Source organism: Athene cunicularia, assembly GCF_003259725.1.
Source record: "Athene cunicularia isolate RWA chromosome 3 unlocalized genomic scaffold, athCun1 chr3_part1, whole genome shotgun sequence".
NCBI lineage: Eukaryota > Metazoa > Chordata > Aves > Strigiformes > Strigidae > Athene > Athene cunicularia.
The window spans coordinates 43,875,917-43,893,372 of record NW_020799097.1 but is presented as its reverse complement, the minus strand read 5'-3'; the positions used below and the strand labels follow the sequence as shown (position 1 = coordinate 43,893,372).

General features: G+C 34.7%; 1 long non-coding RNA gene across 1 annotated transcript in view; it reads right to left on the bottom strand.

Annotated features, from left to right (window-relative positions):
* Positions 1 to 3,648: 3,648 nt before the first annotated feature.
* LOC113478907 overlaps positions 3,649 to 17,456 on the bottom strand; it is an 83,769-nt gene continuing 69,961 nt past the window's right edge. Inside the window, exon 4 of the long non-coding RNA XR_003398157.1 lies at positions 3,649 to 3,744. This is a non-coding gene — a long non-coding RNA (uncharacterized LOC113478907). The remainder of the gene's footprint in view (positions 3,745 to 17,456) is intronic.

The following is a 17,456-nucleotide window of genomic DNA, read 5'->3' as shown; positions in this document are numbered from 1 at the left end:
GACAGCAACCTTGGGAGATTCTCTTTAAAGTAGGAAACTGAGTAACAGCATTTACATTTCATTCATTAATACCAGCCGTTAATTTATATGTGTGTTTATTGATGTGCCATTATCAACATATCTTACCCTCATAGCCAATAAAAATGGCATTTAGGTGTAATGGGAACAACATACTCACAGGACATAAATTAACTACTGAGGGAAAAAAAACTACTATTGCTGACACATTTCCCCAACACTTACCACCTCAAAAGGCACTATCAACTGGCATACATATGCAAACAAGTTCAAACAGATTTCACATTGCTAATACTTAACTAGTTTATCCTGCAAATACACAGTGTCCCCTGCTGTGATGAAAGGAGACATGCCCAACATATTAAAGTTACACTGAACAAAGAAAGAGATTTTAGGAGAAGACCCAATTGTTATACAAGTACAATGCTAAAACATGCTCTCCACAGCACCAATGACTACTGATGAAAGCAATATAGCCTTGATATTTAACTGCACACTCAATCTGATATTGAAAAAAAAAAAAAAAAAAAAGCATAAGAAGAAGGAATCAGTGTCATATACTGAAGATTATATTATTTGCTGTTGAAGGCAATTATCATAAGTCCAACAACCAGGATTTTCATAACCAGCTTCAGTCATTTAATAAAATACAAATCTACAACTTTGTTACAAGTATGTGGCCCTGCCATACAAACAGAAGTAACTTCATAATTTTCTGCTGAATTAAATATTGATGTAAACACTAATAAATACTGTGGTTAAGGTGGTGTGTTGAAAGATCAGCCTATAGTGTACATCAACCAAACATCATCAGGAAACATTTTATGGGCAGACAAGCAAAAAGTAATTTTAGATTTCAAAATATAATCCTAACAAAATAATCATAAAAAAACTGACTTGATATATTCAATAAACTATGAAAATTTCATATACTTATATTCATTAATTTTAGAACATTCCACATGCTTTCATATTGATTTTACAATCTTTACTACAAATTAACGAATAAATATTACCAAAAGTTTTTTAAAGGTATACTTAAAAAAAAAAATTTCACTTTTAAAAATTTTAATTATCTACTTGCAGAAATGTCAAGACTTCATTTTTCAGATTAAATTAGGGATCTTCTACTATTGACCCACACTAATGCCACTTCTAATTTGAAGGCAGGAATTATTTCTGTTGAAAAATAATTTTGAGGAGAATTCTAAATCAAGTTCTACCATCAGCTTTTCTGAGGTTGAGGACAAATTTTAATTGTTTAGCTCAATGTGTTAATACTTTAACTATTTAAGAAGATATGAATTTTCATAGAAAAAGAAGAAAAATACTAAGCCTTAATGAGCTACCAGTAATATTTTTCAACTTAAAAAATGCTTTTTCCACATCATTATTTTTCCTTTCTTTATATTTCAATTTAGAAAAAAATCTTGAAAAATCAGTATATTTGCCACTTCTGTAGAGATTCTATGTCTGTCAATTTGTGCATGCTAATCCTTTTGAAAGTATGAAGCTCAAATTTTTCAACTTATTTATTTGACTTTTTGCCATTGTTTTTTATGACTCTGAAACACTGCAGTTCTTTTGAAGAAAACAATCACAACTGGAGAATACGCTCATTATTAAATACCTTAGAATTACATATCTGGATATCTCTACAGCATAAGAAGCCAAATGATATTTTACAAATTTTACAGAAACTACCTTTGAAAACAAATTTATCTTATGTATTAATTGAAGATAAGTATCTACAGAGATGTTCAAGAAGTTCAAATAGAGGAGCATGACACACAGGAAACAATAGCTGTCTTTCTCATCTTGCTTTCTTGGAGTTTTTGTTATTGTTACTATTACACATCAAGCTTGTGCAGCTTTGCCATTTCTGATAGTCCTATCAGATTTATAGTTGGCAAACCATGGCACCGGTGAATAACCTTCCCCAGTTCCCTGCAAGGGTCCATTTCTTGCTCCCTGGTGACACCAGTGGTGGTCTTGTTGCCTACATCAGGTGAGGTGTCTGGCTGTTCAGGCAGCACTTGCTGCTCAAGCAGCTGCTCCTTTTTCCTCAGGAAAACGTCAGGAGGAGTATATTGATTCAGTTAATTCATTTTTAGGATAGTAAACGATTTTAAAGGAGGAAAGATTTGTCACGATATGTATGCTCAGTCTGATTGGTGAATGGATTAAGGCCCCATTATCAAAAACAGACTTTCAGGGAAACCCTTTTTTAAATGGCATGATCCAAATTCATTGTTCAGAAAGTGTGGATGACAAGGCTTTCCCTTTGCAAGAGCAATGATTTCATTACACTACTACTAACAGCTCTGTTTTCATATGAACAAGGAAAGAAGGCATTTGCAGCTTTAGAATACAACATAAAGTAATTGCAAGGAGATCATGCCAGACTAAACCAATAGCTTTCTTTTAATAAGAAAACTTATATGCTTGATTAAATATCTATCTGGACTTCAACAAAGTATTTCATACAACACTACATGCTGAAAAGGTTAGTTAAAGTTGAAAATCATAGGCTAGCAGTGAAATTGAAAGGTGCATAAGGAATTGGCTAAAGAAGAAATGACAGTAAGTTGTTCTGACAGGTTAATCAGGCTGAAAGACAGTTGACAACCAAGAGGCAAATTTTGGCACAGAAAGTATTTATCAACTGGGAATTAAAAAATTAGAATGGAAAAGTAAATAAGTTCCTAAAAGAAAGTCAAAGAAGAGATTCCTATCAGAAAATGCAAAAACTTCTAAGATGGAGTTTGCTAAATTTATGATGCTAATACAAGAAACTTGGAGACCAAGAAGGTCCCTGTTGGTCCTAGGCTTCAATATAACTTACCCCTTATATTCTTTTACCAAACTCTGTTATCTTAACAATCAGCATATCACCACACTCTGTATGTAGCCCATGTTTTCTTAAAGCACATTTATCTCCTGAATTACTTGATTTTAATTACTCAAACTAATATTCATAGGAGTTATCACTCAACTTATGTGATAAGGTTCCGCACCCTCAAATGCCCATTTAAGCCATTTTCAGTGAAAAAGTAATCAATGCATTTCTTCACTACCTCTAGCTTTACTGCTGTGCCTTTTCTCCTTCTCTTGTTCTTATTAGTTGCCTTTCTCAATTCTTAATAATTTTCTCCTGCTTTTCTGTTTTTTCTTAATACTCAATAACACTTGTTAACACTGTTTTCCTTAGCAAATATGAGGAATTCTGATGGAATATTCATTGTTTTGCATACATTACCTGACATTCACAGTTCAACTTTGCTTTTAGAAATTATTTCATCTTAACCATGGATATCAATATTACAGATCTGGGAGAAACGAAATAAATTTGAAGGATATTTAAGCCTGTCTCCTTTGTCCTCACCACCTTGAAAAAAAATGCACTAAAATTGTATTGTACCACAAAAATAGAGGGTAAATGTTCTGGTATTGCCCTTTCCATTTACATATTCTCTGTTCATCTGAAGTTCATCATGCCTATTTCTGGACTTACTGTACATGGGTAAGACATGTATAATCAACCCTTAAACCAAATTTCTTTCCTGCCCTGTGTGCAGGTGTTCTGCAGGCAGCTGTTCTGCATTGGAACTAAAAATTAAAAAAAAATATCCTTACCTTTTAGGTGGATCTGTGATAAGCTTCGCTCTGCTGGAAATCGCTCTCATATACATCTTGCACAAGCCTTACAGGCTAAGAGACCAGTACCTAATAAAAAATTCAAAGTCATTGCACGTAATAGGTAATGAAGTGCTGGTTCTAGGCAGCAGCACAGGAACTTCAGGTGTTTGCTTAATATTCACTAAGCATTTTCCTAAATAGTCCATGCACATTTTTTAAAATTTCTTTCACATAATGCTGCACTTTTTTCGATCCTATGAAAGACATTTGTTCAATAATATCCACTAAGTAGCTGGGCCTGGGGAAAAGGTATCATTTGCACAAAAGAATTAGAAAGACATTTAGTAGAAAATGACATCCCTTTGAATACAGCATTCCAGTAAAATACCATAAGAACTTAGGCAAAGCAAGTTAATGTTTGCATTACTTATATTTCATTTGCAAAAACCAATTTGAATTATTAATTTAAACATATCTAAAGCCTAAATAGCACAGACAGGAACAGATGAACAGGTTAACATGTAATGATCATATACATAGATTAAAAAATGTAGTGTAGTTAGTGAGCTTTTGAATTAGAAAAATGACATACATGAATAAAATAAAACATATCTCTTGTTTTTAACAACTAATTTTTTTTTCCTTTTCCTACATTTCTAGAGTCACTTAGATTTCACAGATTTTTTTCAACCCAGCATTTGTATACTGTCAACTTCTAATGGACTGGTAAGTACAGAAAATATAGGGGGAGAAAGTTGTAAAATTATATAATAGGAAAACTAAGTATGAAAGAAATTGTGGCATATTGAGATTACCAGCTCTCAAGATCAATTAAATCTTAACATATGGCTCAAAATATAAAAATGATCATTCATTTTTATAAAAATATACATTGTTTTGGCTTATAAAAAGAGACAGTCCACAGAGAATTTTATATAAAATAGTTTGCTGACAGAATTATTTTAAAATATTGAAAAACATTATATAAAAATATATGCTGAATCTGTCATTTTAACTCCATGAGGACAGTCTCTTCCTTAGTTAGAAAACCTATAACATGGGTAAGTCTACTTAGCAGCCTGTGAACAAGGTGGCAGAATGTATCCCTAAAATATCTTTACAACATTGTGTAGTGTACACCTTCTTTTTCATATTCCATATTAAAATGTTCAATAGAAATGGACTGAGCCATAATTCTGTTCCCCTCACACAAAATTCAGAGATCCAGGAACTATCTGCCTCTCCCTAAAAGACACTGAACTTTCTCGTTGTTTTCTTGCCTTCTATAAGCAATAAATTTAAGGAAAAACACAAATATGTGTCTGTGCATGCATGTGTGTATATGTCTGTGTAAACCTCAAGGAGGAGAAAACACTACAGCAAAGGAAAACAAAAGTAGAATTGATTGAGCTTAAAAATATTCAAGTAACAAATTGACTGCTCTTAAACTCTTGGATTACTTTCTAATGTCCAGTACTATTCCTCACTTCTCAAGGGAGAGTGAAAGAATTGCCTATTTGTCACAAGAGGTAGGACCTTGAAAGACAGGTAATGGCCATTATGCTGCAAGACCATATAACCACAAACTCTGAAAACTTGATATTTAAGTTGAGCAATATTTTCAGAGATGTGGATTTTGAAAAATGGTTATGTTCCTCCATCTTACTATGGCGTCTTTCTGTGGTAAGATAAACCTGATGTACACACATGTAAGATTCATATAGAAGAAATGCCATAAGGGAAAAAAAAAATGGGAAAAAAGGCAACATCTCTATCAATAAGCAAACATGGGCCAGGCACAAGAAATATACCCAAACCAGTTCAGATGCAGGTAGAGCACTATTATAAGTCTATTTTTGCATGCCCGTTTAAATTCTGTAAGCCTCCATAAATGCAGTTATCATTACCATTGTTGCCTTATCATTCTCAGTGATTGCTCTCTTTCAGTCAAGTACAAAGGCAGGCTGAATATAAATGTTTTGTCATAAAACTGCTATTCAAACAATAAAAAGGGTTATAATAGTACTAAAAAAATCACCCCCAGGGCTGCAGCACAGACTGGTAGTATGCATATTCAGGCAGCACAAAGCAGTTCTAGTCACATACTTCTGCCCATAGGACCCTTCCACTGCATCTGTACTTAATATCAGCATGTTGCCAAAAGTGATCCAGATATTATCAGGTAGTCAAGATATACAGAACATTTTGGAATCCCATTCAATAAGGGAAACAATAGGAGTTTAATAATATTGGATATTTGTATTGAGTTCAGCAAATATCAACAAATTTAGCTTAAGGATTTGTCTTTAATTTTTAAAAAGAAAACCGCTTCAATTATATTTTCTGCCTTTATCCAAAAATGCTTTTGTTGGTCCCAGGTCTAGCCACGTAGTGCCACCCAGGGGCCAACTACAACATGGTTCAACACTGCCATCTTGCCAAATAGCCTCAAAAAAGCATTATGCAATACATCCCAGACCATCTTCTGCACAGGCTTGAGTATTCTTTTTAAAATGTCTCTTTTGGTATCCTTTTTTGTAGCATAGAAACAAGAGAGGTAGGGTCAGGTCAGACAGGGAAGGGTGAAGGAACATGTAACAAGCAAGGGACCACCAAAACGAAACAAACTAATTGCTCCCATAGAGTGACAGGATGGTTATCTGATCCAAGGGAAAAAAAAAAAAAAAAAAAGAAAAAAAACACCCCACAGGTAGAATTTAAAACAAAAGGTTTATCAGCACCGAAAGCCCACTGCCCTGGGTAAATGTGCTTCCTTGCAACAATAAAGACAAATAAAGTACTAAAAAAGGATAAAGCAGGAGATTACAGACCTAGCTGTGGTTTGATAAATGGCACTCTACTCCACTCTGCTTATTGTGTACTTCATACCTCGCTCTTGAATATGGAAGAGAATTTTATTAAAGATTTAGCCACGGTGGTGGTGGTGACTGGCTCACAGTAATTTTCCTACAAAGTAGTTTAATCTATCACAGGGCAGACAGTGCACCTTCTTACCATGTATCATATCTGTCTATTGAGTAAGTGCTATCCAAATCCAATTTCTTTTCATTTTTGGAACCCGTGATGCATATTCAAGATACATTTTCTTTTTGTCTGTGGCCTAAATTAGGTGCTGTATAAAGAAAAAAAGAAAAAAGAAGTGAAGTAATAAAAAAGACTGGACTCTGGAGGCTACATTTCTCAGTGGGCATTTTCTTTCTTTTTTTGCTTTTTTCCGTAAAGATTCAGTACAGTACTAGTGATGCAAAACAATGGGCATGTATGGTTGTCACTGCACTGATGACACTGCTGGTGCACAGCCATACCTCCAAATCCTTGCTCCAGCTCTTACAGGTGAAACTCATAAAACCCTGCAATAAAGCCTTAACTTTCTTTAATATTTCAATGCTTGTGATCTGTATTTAATTAAAATAATGATCAAAATCATTGTCCTTCATTTTACCGAATGATCTGAGGCTGGAAAAATTGTTGGGTTAGGCAATCAAAAATACAGTCTAAGGATTTAGATACTATATAATTGTTTGCAGGGTTTTTTTGCCCAGCCAAGCCTAAATATAGCTTCTAACAATTTCTTCATTTTAAATATAAATGACCCTATATGATTCAACAAGAAACTAAGTACTTCTAGTGTCTGACAACTTCTCAGTTCTGGTAAGTATTTCCTCCTAGTCCATGGCTTTTGGTTTAGGGACTGGGGGATTCTTCTGTTTCCTTACTTCTCTATGTTAGTTGAGCATGTTTGCCAAACTGAGGGAGAAATTCAAGATGTCTAATCCAAAATTGATCATTACATCTAGACACCCCTTTTTTGGAAACTACCATTAATACAGAATATAAGTAGGCCTCCAAGATCTCAGCATGAAGCACATTAAAGCACAAAACATACAGGTAGTTCAACAAAATTTCCAGGGGCAACTAAAGGTGATGGACTTGGTCCTTTGTGGTTCATGTCCTCCGTGTATTAGAGTCTGATTCCATTCTCTTTGTTAAACAAGCACCTAAGACCAGTGTATGCATTTTAAGGTGATAATCAGAACATTTAATCTAATAACATGTCTGAATTCATGCCTGCTACACTATGGATGTTTATCAGATGTTAAATTTACGGTGCCAAGAGAAAATGAATTTTATATATATGAGTATTGTTTTACCTAGAATCGCTTGCAAAGGGCAATCTTGGAAATGTAAGAGCCTTAGCCTAGAAGAACTCGCCCATATCATCAAATCTATTCCAGCTTTGAGTCCATGGATGGATTTTTTTCAGGCTGTATCAACAAGAATCTTTCACCATGGTCTTCTTTTTTGACATATGCAACAGGCTGGAACAGTTACCTTTGTTTTTTTCACTTGATAACCATGATAGCATATTTTTATCTCGGACTTTCTGCTTCTAATCTCTGTCTTTTTATCACCACATTTTTCCTTAATAATTTAAGCATCGCTATCCTAGTGCTTGTAGACATAGTCCCATTCAGGTCTGAGACTTCAACAACAGCAGAGACTACAAAAAATGGTGTTCACGTACTCAGTACTAATGATTTTCATTAGTCTCTGTAAAATGTGTGCATGACTAACAATTTCAGTCCATATTTCACCTTAGACAAGATTACTGAAAAAGCAAGTCAGGTTAGCATACTCAGTTTGCTGAGAGCTTATTGCTCCCTAGAAGTTGTTCTCAAAGTCTTTCCTAATCAGCTCCCTGCCTCTACAAGGAGAACACTTACACTCAGAGATGAATTGAAAGGATTGCCAAATTTTTCATTCTATTATGAGATTTCTTCCCTGATTCCATTACAGATCATATTTTTATCTAGTGAACAATATACACTGTTAACATACACTTTGAATGAAAATACATACAGCTTAACCCTTCATTTTCTATTTCAGTTTTTCCCGTAGTGTTAATATTACAGAATCTCATTATTTCTTTGTTCAGATGTAAAACACTCTACTTCCTGTTTCTTCCAAGATGACAGTTTAGTTATCTTTGACTGCGATGTCCACTACTGCTTGTGTGAAAAGTATTCTCTGAGGTAGCACTCATGTAGTGATATCCTGTGAGAGCCTGAAAATACTTTAAATGGAGTTCAATTCTTGCAATTTTCCCACAAAAGGTAGGCTTTTTCTGGACTCTTTACATTTATTGAGGTTACAGTTATGGTGCTTCTTTAGTTTTCTAATGCCTTTCTGCCTAATGTCTTTTTTGCAGCACTACAGATCCTCTATCATATCCACAGCATCAGAGCACTGCCTACTCTCTATGAGCATCTTTCTTGTCTTTATTCTTACTTAGAAAAGTAAATTACTTTTAAAATACGGATTGGTCAGCACCAGCTTTCCAATATTTTCTGTTCAAGGTCCCAGATCCATTTGGTTTTCAGAGGACTTAATTAGCTCCCCAACCTGCAATATTTAAATTTACCTTTAAAAAAGTCCCAAACACTTTTAGAGTTTAATCTTTGCTTAGAAAATGCTTAGAAAAAGCATCTGGTTTATATTTATATGGAACAGAGTACTCTTCAAATTTCTCTAATACAACTAGTTTTCTTAGATGATTTAACTGAGGACTACTGAAAACATCAAGTGATTGTTATCCTATCAAAAGAAATAACACTACCACTTAATGTCTTTATACTTAGGTATCTATTTCTTGCAGTTACTTACTGGAAGTGCTGTTTAAACCTTATTCTGTTGTCCTACACATCTTCAGAGAATTTATAATGGATAGAGATTTAACAACTCTTTTTCCATCAAGGATATTTTCTCAGTTACTTGTGAAATTTTATATCATTTTCTTGAGGAAACATTCTGATCTATGGAGTTTGACAGAGGCCTGTATTATTATTATATGAGTTGCAGTTGTTCTTCACCACACACTATTAGGTACTACACACTGCACTAACAAAGTGCAATTTGCAATGGGCTTTCACAGCTGTAGTTTCCCACAGAGGGAACCAAAAAACTGTAGATGACAGCAGAGGCAAGGCAACAAAAAAGAAGACCTTACACAGTCTGCTTACATGAAATGTCATAGCAGCAAGGAAGAAGGTGACTCAGCTTCTATGCTGGAAGGAGAAACCTAATTGAGGTACGCCACTCACCTGGGGAAGAGGATATTGGGTGTTTGAAGAAGATACTTTGAACATGAAGAGTAACAAATATTTTAAGATAAGAGCTAACTAAATGAGCATCCAGACTTTCACATTAAATAGCCTGGCCAATGTAATTACAAATATAAGTTTCTTGCTAAGAAGAAAATAAGTCCAGGACTATCTCAGGACAATCCAAAAGTTTTGAAAATCTGTCATTTTGGATATGAGTAAAATGCAGTTGTACATGAAAGAGATCTACCAGCTTAGATAGGTGCAGAAATAACTTGCTATAGGAACAGAATTACAGGAATGTTGCAAGTCAGAAACACTGACAGAAAGCATGGAAGAAAAAAAAATTGCAAGATATCTGTTAGAATTAGATATGGCTTTATTCACTATCACATTCATAATGCTACATTCATAAAAACTTGGGACAGTATTTGACTGGAAAGAAAAAAAAGCTTAAATAGAAAAATTAGAAATCAATAATACAGTGAAGAATAGTCTTATAGTACTTTAAAGTAGCTTGAAAACTAAATGATCAGAAAAACTGATTCAGCTATACTGGTATAGGATGAACCTTCACATTGAGTTAGAAACACTGTATTTAACATTCACCTGTTTTGTTGTCAAGTATCTTCCTTGATGAATTATAATAGAATCATTGTCATTCCAGAAACAAATTAAAACTGTATTTTTCATTTCATTTCATACAGAGGTTGGTCTTTTTCTGCAGACCTCTCTATAACCTTGTCATTTTAAGTTGCAATGATAACCAAGTACTAAAGCAACTATTGCACACACACAGATCTCTGGCTGTTTATACCTTTACTGGTTTGAGAAAAAACCTTGCTTCAGCCAGACTGTGGACTAATCCCTAAGGCCAGATCATCCTTTGACAAAAGCAGAAAGTACTGCCCTAAAATGATACTTCAGACTAGCTGCCATATTTAGCAGGAAGATAATATTTCTAAGAATCTGGTTGCGCATCCTTTGAGATGACAAAAAACATCTCAAGCATTTACTTATTCACCATGTAAAAATTTTTAAACCTAGGTTCCTTTTTGGAGTTTTTCATTATTGAGTATTTAGAACATCTATTTTCTCTGTTTTAAACCACTGTATAGGTTTTGGTCCTGAGTCTCAATTAGAACAGTACACACCCCTCTCATTTTCAATAATTGGGTCTGAAGAATAAATCATATTACTTCTTACTTGACAGAGGACAACATGAATTAGAGCAATAAGAAATTATATTGCAGCAAGAAAGTAAGAATAAAGGTGAAGGAATCTCAATGTTACACATCAGCAATCAAAGACGTTATAAAATTGTTCTTTTAAAACAATCTAAAATCAACTATTAAACATTAGTTCAAAATTCAGAATAAAATATACAGAATCCAATTGTACTGAAATATGGATCTACAGATATCACTCCAATATAAATCTAAGTGTTTGTCATGGCACACATCCACGATACAATCATGTGAAATATGTATTACAACCTCAAATAAGATTAAACTGATGTTACTATTTCATGAAGTATTTACAGGTAATAGACCAAAGCCAGTAATTCTAAATCAGAGCAGCTTTCTTGAAATCTAGGTAGCAGCATGGGTACTTTACATGGACTCCACCTGAGAAACTGACCAAGGAAATATTTTTTTTCTAAATAAAAAATTATATTTTTAGTAATTTTGATTAATAGGAAATACTTGAAAATGTCTTTTAAGATTGTATTGATTTTCCCACCTAAACAAAAATATTTATGTGAGAGATCTAATTTTGGTACAAGGATCAACAGATACGCCAGATATGTCCAGATACCTGGCTTCACACTGTCCTTTCCCTTCTCAGCTACTTCTGTCAAGATTTGTATCCTGTCATGTCCACAGCAAGCACATACTTCTTTAGCCTTCCTGCAGGATTTGTTTCTCAGTCTGGACCAGAAACACTGAGTAAGCCAAGCAAGACCCTCCCGATGAAACAGCGGAGCATAGCATGCCTCCTTAAGTTGAGGAGGGTCCACCCTGCTCTCTCACCTGGATACCTCAAACTTTCAGTGAATGTTTGGAGCATTTAGTAACCAAAGGCTCAACATAATTAAAGAAATAAAAACCAGACATTAAACATCATACACAGCTATCACACTCAGATGATACTCAAATGGTATGTATGATACACATATTTGGTTCTTCTGTGTTTGGCAAGCTAGTTGGACTCTTCACCATTTGAGTAAAAGCTAGGAAGAAATTTTAAAATGCAAATATGTTGATGTTTCTTAGACTCTTCAAAGGTTTTTGGGGAATTTTTAACATGTATTTTTCCCCTACAAAGGGAATATCACCCAGTAATACAACAAGTAGGTTCAACTGTTATGGTTATATATGCAGTAAATAAAAATATGCAAAGAAATTTATTCTTGTTGAAAAACATAATAAAATCTAGGAGATATTCACAGATGCAGGAAGGTTCCTCTGTCCTCCTTGAGCTCATTAAGAAGGTGAATAAGGAAATTACCTCTTCTGTCTATGTATTCAATATCAGCTTTATCTAGAAACAGCATGGTTTCATTAGTATCTGTCACAACATTAGCATTATATTAGAAATGGCTTGAAGCCAGTATCCCAGGTACAACAGTCTCAAACCCTGGGAAAGGCTAGATACAGGCTGTGCAACACAGAGCGCCTTTGCATCTTACGAATGATGGTTTACCACTGGAAAATTTTACTTTTCTTTCTTGATCTCATCTATCTAGGACTTTTTCTCATAATCCATGGCTAACAATGTATTTTTCTAGGTGAAATTACTGAAGACATAATGATATTCAGATAGTAAAAAAACCCCTAAAAATTACTGAATTATATTATTGCTCAATATAAATATTTGCCCAGAAGTGTTTCTCTAATCAATATTTAAAGTAAGTCAAGGAAGTTTAATAGCTAAATCTTGCTCTCATTACATGTGATCATCCTTTATCTGATATCTTCTGAAGCTATAGACCCCTCAGAGGTTGGGAGAAAGCAAACAATTTCTCAAAATTTTCATAAGAAAAAAAATTCTCATTTGAAAAAATATAACAAAACTGGATTGACATTTTCACTCAGTCAGGATGGCACTACCATAATGCAATAATTTCTTTAATAATGAAGTGCAATAATTTCTTTAATAATGAAGTATGTTTTGATCCTATTATACGTTTCTGAAATAATTATATCTTATCGAAGCACATAAGAAAATTAAAACAAAACCCATTCTAAATCATAAGCAATGTATGGATATCTATTAGGATGATGACTGTACTTAGGGAACATGGGTATATCTGTGTGCATGCATGCTCATGCACATATTGTTGTGGTGTCTACCAGAAATTACCCCTGGTGTCTGTTATTTCTGCCTATATGCCATGGCATTGTGCTGAAATCCAAGTTAAATCTGTATTTGCACTACAGTTTTCAGTGTACCAGTGAATAAAACTTATTGTTGCTTTCTTCCAGTTATGAAGATAACTCCTATTTTGTAAAAAGTGTTACCAAATCCTCCTATATGAACATGATATTGAACCTTTTTGCAGCATGAGTCACTGATGAGCATTGAAGAACTAGATAACAAAGTACTAAATAATTTACTGTCAGCATACTTGTTTCTTATAATGCCAGCTCTGAGTTGGGAAACCAAAGCACTAGGTGGTACCCTAGACACTGACCCAAATAAAGGTGTCTGCCCTAAACTGCTTACTCTGAAAGCACAAGACCAACAGAAACTTTTAGTACTAAGGGGCAGATAGAAAAGCTAAGGAAACCACATAATTAATGGAAAAGTCAGTAGTTTCTAAATATCAGCCGGGTTTATTAATTACAATTTATACTGTGAATGTGCTATTTTTAGTCTCAAATGCTGAAAGTTGCCTAGGGGAATGAATGCCTAATTTCTGCAGGAGCTATGTATCCAAATCAAGTTTTCTAGATAATTTTGCATACATCAGTTGAATTTCTAGGTAAAACAGAGATATTTTTGAACCCACGTAAATGCATAGACTGTGATTCATTTCACTCATTAGTAGATTAAGTCATTTTTTTTTGAAATTCAATGCAAAAAATTATCTGCATTATCTCCCCAAAGCCTAAATATGTCTTTTAAAAAATGTTTAACACTTGAAAGTTCTAGTTAATGCAATATTTTCCATGTAAAGCTTGATCTGCCATGTCGAATTATCAAAGATGGCACAGACCTCTCAGATCAGCAAAAATCAAATGAGCATTTGTAGTCTCAGGAGCCTTTTGTTGTGAAACTGGGAAAAATACATTGGCACACAGGTACAGTTACTTCACTGCTTTCTCTGATATCATATTTGTGTCTCAGATGACTGCAAGAGTAGTGCCAAGTCTAGCACAAAGATAAGGCAAGCAAGAATCAGGAGAACAAAATAATTGGAAAAAAAATTACTCAAACCAGAACTAAATAAAACAAAAGCCACTACGTATCATCAGTAAGAGAATTTTTCCTGTGCATTGATTAGCATTGATTAATTATAGCAAGTGTGGTTTAGGAAAGCATTTTAAGAAAATCTTTCAAGAATCTTGAAGTAAATTATCTTATGGAAGTAAGATGATGTAGCAGTGATACTACTAGACTGGAAATTTGGAAGGACTGCTGCTGACAACTACTCATTTTCACTGTGCTAAAACAAATGTCACCTTGTATTTCTTAGTGACTTAGTTTTTATCTAAGCCTTAGCAAAATAATGCATCAATTCATTCTTACCTATGACATGCTTTCAGGTGCTCCCATGAAATGTACTTTGAAGACCTGGATTCAATACACTACTAGACTGCAGTGCCCAACATTGCTTTATGGACAATACTGACCTCATTATTTAATTTCCCATTGCCTAAACTCTTCTCTGGCGATGGAGTTAATACTTGCTTTCTCTTTCCTTCTATACTTCTTCTGTACAACACTATATTTCTTCTGTACATCATTACATTTGAGGTTGGAAGAACCAAAGGACTATGAGAATACGTGTTGCAAAGATACAGATGTGACATCATTTAGCTAGAGCTATAGCTGTTCTGTTTCGGACTCCAGAAAAAGGTGAGAAAAATCAATACTGAACTTAACTATCATGAAACAAGTATTCTCAACCTCTTCAAGCTAACACCACTTAATATTATTTAAATTTGCACATCACAAATACTAATCATGTTTAACTGCTATCCAGCTTGGCTTTTGTTGATGTTTTCCAGTCAGATCAGAGCAGTCAAACACCAAAATAAGTTCAGATGTCTGAAATTGGAACACAAAGCACAAGGAATAAGAGATTGCACAAGAATATAATTTTTGCAATATAGGGAAGGATTAAGCGCTATATAGTAATGTACTAATAATGGCAAGAACAAAGGAGGGAGAACAAAGGTAAATTTGGATTTTTAGCACTGCTGATAAATTTGGATGAACTTCAAGAATCTAACTCAGAACAGAGTGACCCCAATAGTGAAAGAGGCATGTGGGGCAAGCTAGAAAGAAACTGCAAGTAGCAGAGGGGCAAAAAGGTGTCCCCTTGGCCTCAAACTATTAATTAGCAACTAGCAAAGCTGTACCACGGATTCACTGCTCCAGCATTTCTCCTCCAGAGGTTGCTGCTAGCCTGCCTCATTATCATCTGGATGGAAAACAACACTCTTTCCTGGGAGTTCTCTGCAACAGTCTTATTGATTAAGTTCCCACAGTGTTAAATCATTCTGTAGCTTTCACTCCTTTCTGTCTACCTTCCCACCCCTGAATAATAAAAGCTTTGGTGGATTTATGGGGGTGGTGCAGTAGATGAGGAGCATTTGATAAACACCATAGCATAATACAGTTTCTATTTATGCAATGCCCTTAGCTTCAGAACATTTCCCATGCCAAGACAGTATTTAAAAAAGCAAAATTAAACTAATCTGACTTTGTTCTTGCTCACATACTGCTTCTGTTACCCTTAGGAATCTCTGCCAAACACATCCAAATGTGTCCTTTCCTGGCTGTGGTGAATTTGAAATAACAAGTTAAAAATCCTAGTAAGGCAATGATGGCTCCCTTTTCATCAACCTTCAAGCTGGAGTTGCCCAACAACTTCAAAATACATTTCTTGTTATTTTTTCACAGGCATACATCTGAGATATGCAAATCTATGTAACACAATTTAAAAAAAAAAAAAAAAGCAAGAATGAAAATTTAATTTCTACTAGAAATAAGTGAATTAACTCTCATTGTAAAAGAATCTATCCAGAATCATAGATACTTATTGTCACTGGGGGGAAAAAAAAAAAAAAAAAAAAGTTTAAGATTATTATAGGCTTGCCTGTGCTATTTTGGAACTGGGGATTTTTTTGAATGGGTCATTCATTTATGAGACACTAAGGGGTTAAGTTTCCTTACAGGACCCAGGCAAGGGAAGATGCAACTCATCCAAATGGACCCTGAGCTATGCTGAGGGGAAGTGGGCTTACAGGGAAGCCTCAGGAGAGATGTTCTGAAAGTGTAAAATTAATGGTTATTATACAGAAAAAAAAGTTGAAAGTGACTGAAACCAGCACTTAAGAAAAGACCAAGATAAGTGCATGTTAGAAAAGAGGAGAGAGGAAAATGAAGCTGGACCATCTTTTTGGCAACATGACCATGTGATAAATTTCAGTCGATAATGACTTTCAGCTGAAAATGGAATATTTCTCATTCAGTCAAAAAAAACCCAACCCCAAAACATGTCTGTTACAATACCAAATCACTATGGGACTTTAAAAATCCTAAAGAGAAATTCTTATAATGCATAGAAATGTTTTCTTAAGTTAAAAACGTTGTTATTATTATTTTTTACTAATTTTATTATTAATTCAAACTTTCAGTGCACCATTTTGAATTTAAACCTGCATTTGTGAAATGCAGGTTTCACAAATCTGGTTTTGGGGAGGGACAAGAGTTCAAGGTTTTTACTACCTTTTTCATATTACTGATCACTAAATGTAACAATTTCTCTGATCAGCTTTTATTCTGCCCATGGTTGCACTTCATATGATTTCTAGTACCTTACTGTCAGCAGCAGGTAGATTGACTCCCTCCCATACAAAGGGCATGGCATCCTTTTTTTTTCCTACAGTCATTTTTAAACAAGCTAGATGTTGTCACAAATGTGCCTCTTAGGCATGTTCAGCTGAGGGAGGCCAGTGCCTGCTGTTCACCCAGTGGACTCTGCCTTGAAGTGTTAGGTGTGTCGTCAGGAGCAGCCAGCAGGAGCTGAGCCTGCAGCGAGGACAGTTCTTCCTCTTCTGCAACCAAGGGGATAGTCTTGTTTTCTGCATTTCTTTCTTCCTGAATATACCGTTAAATAATTATTGGGAGGAAACGTTCCCAGAAAGACAGGAAGAAAAACTGTTAATACTCTAAGTTACCAGGCACTTACGCTTTGATTCAACAGGTGAAGGGTAGCACCGCAGGAAAGAAATTAAGCAACTACGCTGAAATGAATTCAATATGAAAAATGGAAAGCTCAGATCCCAATATAATCTAAATACAATAAAACCTGTTGCAAGAACATGTGTGTTATTTCCAATATGCCATCTTATTCCTTCTACAGATAATTACATTTTGCTACCTAATGATATCAACAGGTTTACTTTGATCATTTTAATTTTACTCCCATTCCCCCCCCCC